Here is an 8,770-nt window from a genome sequence, read left to right as displayed (position 1 = left end):
GCACGCACCACCATGTCTGGCTAATTTTTTGTATTTTTAATGGAGACGGGGTTTCATCACGTTGGCCAGGCTGGTCTCAAACCCCTGACCTCATGATTCACTCACCTCAGCTTCCCAAAGTGCTGGGATTACAGGCGTGAACCACTGCACCCACTGGCCTTCCCTCTCTATAAGAGGATTGTCAAATAATTTGCAGACATGTGGCTTTTTTATTTAATTTTTTTAATCTTAATATAGTTTAGTTTTTTGGAAAGTTGTAGATTCATAGCTAAATTGAATGAAAAGTGTAGAGATTTCCCCTCTACTCCCTGCCTTCACACATGCATGGCCTCCCCATTATCAACATCCCCCACAGAGGGGCCCATTTGTTACAACTGATAAACCTACACTAACACATCCTTATCACTCAAAGTTCAGAGTTCACACTGTGGTTAATTCTTGGTATTGTACAGTCTATGGGTTTGGACAAAAGTATAATGACAGGTATCTACCATTATAGTATCATAAAAGTAGTTCACTGCCCTAAAAGCCCTCTGTGTTCTGCATATTTATATTTTAAAACCCTCACAATAGCCCTCATTGCCTAACCCAAACTAGGCCCCGCCATCACTCTCTGTTGATTTCTCTATAAGGAGCTCCCTCTCCTTCACCTCTCATATCCTAGGAAACTTTGGAGATGAGCATGGGGAAGTTGCTAAAGTGCTTCTTGGTTCTTTGGCCAAGGTTGAGTTTAAAAGTAGCTGGTCTTCTGGGGGAAGTCCTCCTTTTCTTTGCTCTTCCCTCATCCCTGCCTCTCCACCTCACACTACCACTTGTGATTGTACCAATGCTCTGCTTTGCTTGACTCTTTGGTGAGTTCCCGGGAGTGGTTTCCTACCATCTTGTGTGTCTTTGCAGAATAAATTAAATGCTAAGGATCTGCACACAGGCTCAACACAGATATCTTCCTTGGTCATATCTCCATGCCAAGCTCTTGACTCACCATACTTAACTGAAACGGTTTCTCCTTCATGGTGTGACTTGGGGAGAAAGACTGTCAAACATGTTCTAGAAACATCGGCCTGTCATGCCTAGGATGGCACCTGGCAGTAGGAACTTGCTTTCTTAATGATTGTTGAATAAATTAACCCTGGGTTAGATGTGCTCTGGATGACTCATGGCCTCTGATTCAACGTGATTCACCAGAGGATTTAGGGTCATTTGACCATGGAGAGCCCTGCATATCTCCAGAGGGAAATGAGCAGTGTCTATGTGTTAAGGTGGTGGTGGGGAGTGTGGATGTGTGGTTTTGGGATAGGGGATGGGTGTGGATAGTCCTGTGGTGTGATATGGTGAGTCAGAGCCAGCAGCAGTGCTTGCCAACACGCTTATTACTTGGCCTTCTGGTAATGTGCCTCTGCTTCCACATCTCCAGAATTTGGAAACTTTACTGGACACGGTGAACAAACCCTCCAAGTGTCAGGCCACTTGTTGAATTTCCAGGAGGCTCAGATCACTGCTGCTTCCTTTTTTCCTCCCTAAGGTGTCTGCATAAATCACCAGAAATTCTCCGGATAAGCTGACCTCACTTGAAGAGACCTATGTACAAAAGAGAAGGTCCAGGTTTGTCGATGGGAGAAATCATCAGAGTAACCACGTTATTATTATTCTGGCTAGAGATGCTGGATTCCCAGGAAAACTTATAGAAATGATACGCTCATGTGTTTCTCATTTACAAGAAGAAAGAAAAAGAGAAAGGAAGAAAGGAAGGAAGGAAGAAAGGAGAAAAAGGAAGAAAGGGAAAAAGGAAGGAAGAAAGGAAAAAAGAGAGAAAAAAAGACTTCCAGGCTTCCTTGCAGCAAGGGAGCACTTGTTGGGACAATACTTCCATGAAGGAAAGGGTCTGCACACTGACAGCAAGAGTCTTCATTGCTCTGAAATAAGCTTGCTCCTTTTGTGTTTTTTTCTTCATTTTCTGTGCAAATCCACAGCCCGAGGTGAATTGACTCTCTGTGCCTATGTGTCAGCATTGTGGAAGGCCTTTACATATGTCACCTTCTCATGTCAATGATATCTCTAAGAAATACGGACTGCTATTTCCAATTAATAGATGAGAAAACTGGGGCTCAGAGAAGTGAATTAAATTGCCCAGAACACACAGCTAATAAGCAGATGAACCAGATTGTTTATTCATACAATAAACATACAAGGCTATGTAGTAAGCTATGGAGAGGAAAAAAATGAATAACATGAGTTAGTTCTACAGAAAGTTTACAGCCTAGGTGAGAAAGATGGGTAATTGTATAACAATATGGTAAAGTGCACAGGTAGAGCTACACAGAAGACCTTGGGGAGAAGTATCAAGAGAGGCATCTAATGCAAACAGGGAGGTCAGTGGAGACTTCCTGGAGGAGGTGATGTTTGAGCTGAGTGTTAAGGACAAGTAGCAATTAGCTCAGTGAAGAGAGGCTGTGGAGTGGGAGAGGACATTCCAGAAACATTAGGCACATGTTTTTGGAATGGAATGCGATAGGCAACAAGCCTACACATACCAAGAAGATATAGTCCTTTAACTGTCTCTTTTAGTAAAAAAAAAAAAAAAAAAAAGATAACTGTCAATACTCATTAAAAAGATAATTAAATAATATTTTAAATGGTAAGGCATGGAATGAAAATATGGCAAAGTATGTGGAACCATAAGCAATTCTATGTTGCACTGTGGCTAGTCTTACTGGGGTTTATCCGACTTGAAAATACACAAGCTCTTCCCACTGTGCCTCTTCTCCTCAACAAACTGATTTTGGAGGGCTTAGCACATGTAGTATTTTATGCAGACCTTGGGCTCCCATTTCTCATTCTTTAAAAGTCCCTTATGGAATTAGCAGAGCCTGGAAAATTTTACTGGAACTTACTTCTATGTTGTAACTTAGGAGGGGCTCAGCCTTCAGAGTTCCCTCTGGGGTTAAAGGGGATCAGGAGGTACGTCCCAAAGGCCCTTGGCTACCTGAGAGAAAATCAATTTGTTTCATAAGGCTCCATGGCTGCCTCACAGCGTTTTGGAAGCAGTAGGCCAGAGATCACCAGGAAACAATGGTGCCTGGGTTCGCTGCCACAAGCAAGGTGTGATGAGTCAGAATGAAGCAACAGTTACACACACCAACAGGTCTAGCTGGCAACAGGTAAAGGTATTACCTCAGTGAAAAACCAGAGCTGAAAACGGGTAAGGTCTAACTGTGCTAGAGATTTGCTGTGCTGCTTCTTTTTTAAATGGCTATGATGACAGTGGGGGTGGGGAGTGGGGGGTTGGGAGGTATACAATACATGCATTTAAGTTTCCAGCCACTAAGTAAACAGATCTTATTCCTAAAGGATACTCTTTCCATGGGCCATGCTGTTTTGAATTCCTTCCTTTAATAAGTCTTCTCATGGGGTCACTTGGAGAGGACTGGAAGATGGAGACTCTTGGGGTCCGTCAGGAGATAGCTTATCCCACAACCCAGGCCTAATGCAAACAGGTAAAATTTCTGCCCTGCTGGGAAGGATAACTATGACCAGATTAAAGGGGCCCTTAAAAGAAATTCCTTCTTGTATTGGACCTGGAATCATAAAACTAGGAGGTGGAAGTGACTTTTGTCATTTTACAGGTCAGGAAACTGATTAGATAGGGAAGTGATTTGCCCATGGTGGGAAGTAAATTCAACATAGAACCAGGATAAAACCCATCTCTTGACTCCAAACCCAGTGCCTTGGCCTGCTTTCCTTGTTGCTGCCTGCCCATTGTCACAAAGTTTAAAATACTATTTATTTGTCTTTTTAATGAGTATTGCCAATTACTTTTTTTTTTTTTAACTAAAAGAAGACAGTTAAAGGATTATATCTTATTGGTATTTGTAGGCTTGTTGCCTATTACATTGTCAGAATTGATACTAAAAACGTCCCTACAATATTTCTACCCATGAATCTGCACATAGAGACCCCATTGGGAGCTGAGCCTTGGTGGATCATTTTGATTTAGGTGGGACCTTATGTCTAACAAATCTTTCTGTCCATTATCTTGCCCAGCCCCCATTCGAATATAGGTGTATTTTCAGGGTTATTTTTGCATTCATAATTCTTGACAAGAAAATCCTCCCATCTAATCTTTGCTTGATTTCTTTGTTTCAGGAGATTATCTAGCATGTCTAATAGAGCAACAAGTCATGTCCTGTGGCTCCAGGCCTGGTATTCCATAGCATACCAAAATCAACCACAAGCCTTTGCCTCCAACCTCACCCATATCAAGGGCAGAGATGAGGCTGCCCCCAAGGGAGGTGGAATTTATAACCAAATGATCATGCTCTTTCTGAGTTTTGCAGGGTTCCCCAGAGAGGTAGCATTCTTGGGTTATGGGGTACAGAGAACTCTGAGATTAATTTTCAGTGATGCAAAGCCAGTGTAGAACTACGAAAAAATTGCTCACCTGAGGGTTACTGGAATATTGGTAAAATATTACTTCTTGCTGAAGAAGCACAGGGAACTTCACCCAAAATATGGCTCTTTGGTATAATGGGTATTTTAAATTAAAGGTCTTTTAAGATCAACAGATGCTGGAGGAGACTTTTCCCCTATCTACGTAAAGACCAGACGGACCCACCAAGGAGAACAATTGTTTTTTCCGCTCTACCCGCTTCTGTCTCTCAGTACTTTACTTCTGCCATAAAGAAGGATGAAGCTGTTCTCTGAAATTCCCTTATCTGCCTAAGATCTATACTTACCAAAGACGAAAACAATTACCTCTGATCCCTCCTCTGAATTTTCATTAACTGAACTCATGTCGCAGGAAGAAAGACAGAAGTCTGTCAACCAACATGGGCAGACTTTTATCACAAACTACTCTCTGCTCTGTGGGCCCAACAGACTTTCTCCCAGGTCATTGTATATTCTTCACAGCCATTGAATTGCCCTGAAAATTGTTTACTAATCCCCCTAAAATCATCCACAATGGCCCCCTCCCATTCCCTCAAGAAGTAGGTATACAAATATCTGTGTCCCATTGGGATACTGGGAACTCAGCCTGTGATTCTCACATGAATGTGAACAAATATCCATGCCTTTTCTCTTATTAATCTGCCTTTCATGAGTTGATTTTTCAGTGAAACTTCCAGTGGTGAAGGGAAAACTACATAGCTATTTAATTTACTCACCTGGGATAGAAAAGGAAATCCTAGCAGATGATTTAGGTCAGTGGTATCCAACCTTTTTAGTCAGGAGAGCACATTTTAATCTGAAAACATGTATAGTCCTGTAGATAAAAATACATTTAGGAATGCATTGGTAGAGCAAATGCTTAATAGCAGACAGAGACTACTACCTTTAAAGGAATTTGAGTTCCATTAATCATAACCTTATCTATGTAATATTCCAAATCTGAGTTGCTTTCACTCTGTGTTTCTGCAGCTCCCTCTGCCTGTTTTACCACTGGACTGGAACCTCCATGAAGGCAGAGCAGTTTGACTTATTCCCTGTCTATTATACGCTCGGCACCTACCACAGTTTTTGGCACAAAGCAGTACTTTATGTGTATTTGTAGAATGAATGAATACATTAGAAGTATTAGAATATATGTGTGTGAATCATGCTATTTCATCAACCTATAAGCACTGATTCATGCAAATAAAGTGCTCCCATGGGATCTCAGGGTCCACAGATTAGAAACCATGCATTTAGATTTATATCCTTGTGCCCAATATTTTGTTCCATTTTCCTCATAGGGAGCTTATGGGTCAGTAGATCACAAACATTGGTTTCTGGATTTAGAGACAATGACTAAAGGCAGGAACTCGAACCAGATGATCTCCCAAGGTTCTTTCCAAAATGAACAGTCCATGAAGAGGACACAGTGCCTCTTAACCTTAAAGAAGGCTGAACCTTCCTAACATCCATGGGGACAGGGATGTTGATGACAGGTTCTCTCAAGAGCCTGCTTCTAACGTTTGCAGGAGCAATAAGTAAGCTAATCTCTGGCAGCCTCTAGGCGGTCTAGTTGCTATTTCGACCCCAAATGGGCCTGCAAAGGTACTTTGCCTGTTTCCTCTGTCAACCTATTTGTGCAGAGTGTTGATAACTGAAGTGACACACAGTAAATACTCTTTGTCTTGCAAGACATTTGCTGGCAGTGGCGATAAGGAAGGAAATGTAGGAGTTGAAAGAAAGAATGCTTAGCTTAAACTGTGTGTGTGTATATGTGCGTCTCAGTGTGTGTGTTCACATTTAAATGATGACCTCTCTCTTCCCTCTTCACGCAACAGCTCCTTCTCTTGATTCTCCCGCGCTCGAATTTCTGCACTCTTCAAAGATAGAATGGCATTCCAGGTGTGAACAAATCAGGGAGGTTTCCTGTTTAAGATTCAGAAATTCATAGCCCTGAGGAAGTGAGTAAAAGAGAGAAGAGGAGAGAGAAAGAGAGATGAAAAACAGAATCTCCGCCACCTGTTATTTAGTGATTAGCTTCCAGATAAGGAAGGCAAAGATGCATTCCAGGAGCTCGGGACTTGCCCAGACAGAACTCAGAGCAAAGGAGGGCTTGCAGAAAGGTGAAGCCAGAAATTACAGGAGGTGGCTGGGCTCCTGAAAGTACCATCTATAAATTTTCTTTCCAAGCTCCTCCATTTCATGGAGCTCTTAAAATTGTCAGTTCGTCACTTCACCCTCTTATTGATCCTGCCTCACCTGATTTGGTTTATGTAAAAGATTCTTATAAAGACTAGCTCTTCCACTAGCCATGTAACCCTGGGCAAACCACTTACCTTCTTAGATACAGGCCTAGTGGCTGCTATCTCATGTGTTTAAATAGCTTCATCCAAATCCGTATGAAAAGAAGCCAACAACAACAACACACATACAAACAAAAAAAATAGCATAATTCTGGGAAGAAGCCCTGATGTGAGTTTGCAGGTGAGCAGCCTCTGCTCTAGTTCTTACTTGCATACACGCCAGGCCGTTTGACTCACCCACAACGAAAAGCAAGTGCTTATTCATGCTTATTCATTCACTTACAGAGGAGCAGGCTGCTCAATTTTGGTGTTTTCCCTTCTCAGTAGAAAGGAGTGAAAATAATTTCTGCACAGCCTCTCCTTCTGTTAAATATGTTACCGGAAAGCAATCACGATCCAGACCCCAAGAGAGGGTTCTTGGATTTCGTGCAAGAAAAAATTCAGGGTGAGTCCACAGTGCAAAGTGAAAGCATGTTTATTAAGAAAGTAAAGAAATAAAGAATGGATCCTCCATAAACAGAGAAGCCCTGAGGGCTGTTGGTTGCCCATTTTTATGGTTATTTCTTGATGATATGCTAAACAAGGGGTGGATTATTCTTGCCTCCCCTTTTTAGACCATATAGGGTAACTTCTTGACGTTGCCATGGCATTTGTAAACTGTCATGGCACTGGTGGGAGTGGAGCAGTGAGCATGACTACAGGTCACTCTCATGGCCATCTTGTTTGGTGGTTTTTGACTCCTTTACTGCAACCTGCAACCTGTTTTATCAGCAAGGTCTTGATGAATTGTATCTTGTGCCGACCTCCTGTCTCATCCTATGACTTAGAATACCTCAACCTGTCTGGGAATGCAGCCAGCAGGTTTCAGCCTTATTTTACCCAGCTCCTATTCAAGATGGAGTTGCTCTGGTTCACATACCTCTGACACTTCTGCATGTGGCACCTGTGGCTGCAAACATGACCCCAGATTCTGAGCAGAGGGGCAGGAGGCTGTGTACTTTTCAGGGTTGTATGGCCTCTTCCCTTGCTAGCCTTTCTTGCTGTCTTTGTTCTTATGACTGAAAATGTCTTGTCCTTGACAACCACGATGTGTTCAATTTTTCGACACGATGAGGTCAGCACATTGCCTTCTAGCCTCTAGAGCAGGTAAAAGTCTTGACAGATATAAGATCAAATTACTAATTCACTCTGATTATCATTTTGCATTGTCTCCTATAAAAAAATCAATGTGGAGCCATGAACAGTTATGCTAGGGTAGAAAATAAATACCCTGTTGATTAAAAACTGGAAGTCACTAGCTTTGAAATTTCTCCAAAAATAGAGCCCCAGATGTCATGTAAACTGCAATCAAAATGGGCTGTAAAACTCAAACTGTAGACATTGCCTTGTAAAGCGTTCACAGATGTAGCAGCAGAAGAAATTCTCGCAGCTTAGAAAAGCAAGACTTCTGCTTTTTTTTTTTTCTTTCTGTCTCTCTTTTTGTTTTTGAGGGGGATGGTAGACAGGATGAACACCAAACTGTTCATTTCAATATGTAATTTGCCTCAAAGAATTCTGACTTAATATATTTTCTCACCAACCTAAATCCAATTCAAAAAACATTTATTGAAACTCGAACAATCTACTTTTGGTTGACAAGTGCTAATAGGTGCAATGTTACCCCTGTCAACTTATAAGATCACCTACTGAGCTTGGAGTCAAACAGGAAAAAGGAAATTAAACTGGAGTTTGAATGTGTATCTTCTAAATTCTCAGCCATAGTTGAATGTGTATAGTGCTCAATGAGAAGCAAATTGCATTGCTGGTTTTTCTTTATTAAAAAAAAAAAAAAAAAAACCTAAAATTAAAGCTGGAGCATGTTCACATCTGAATGTTGGATCTACCTCTAATGCAGATGAGATATATCTGTATGAAAAAACAAATGAGGCTGGGTTCGGTGGCTCAGGCCTATACTCCCAGCACTTCGGGAGGCTGAGGCGGGTGGATTACTTGAGGTCAGGAGTTTGAGACCAGTCTGAGCAACATGGAGAAACCCTGCC

This window comes from Macaca nemestrina, chromosome 1, assembly GCF_043159975.1.
Source record: "Macaca nemestrina isolate mMacNem1 chromosome 1, mMacNem.hap1, whole genome shotgun sequence".
Lineage (NCBI taxonomy): Eukaryota > Metazoa > Chordata > Mammalia > Primates > Cercopithecidae > Macaca > Macaca nemestrina.
This window is presented reverse-complemented; position numbering follows the sequence as displayed.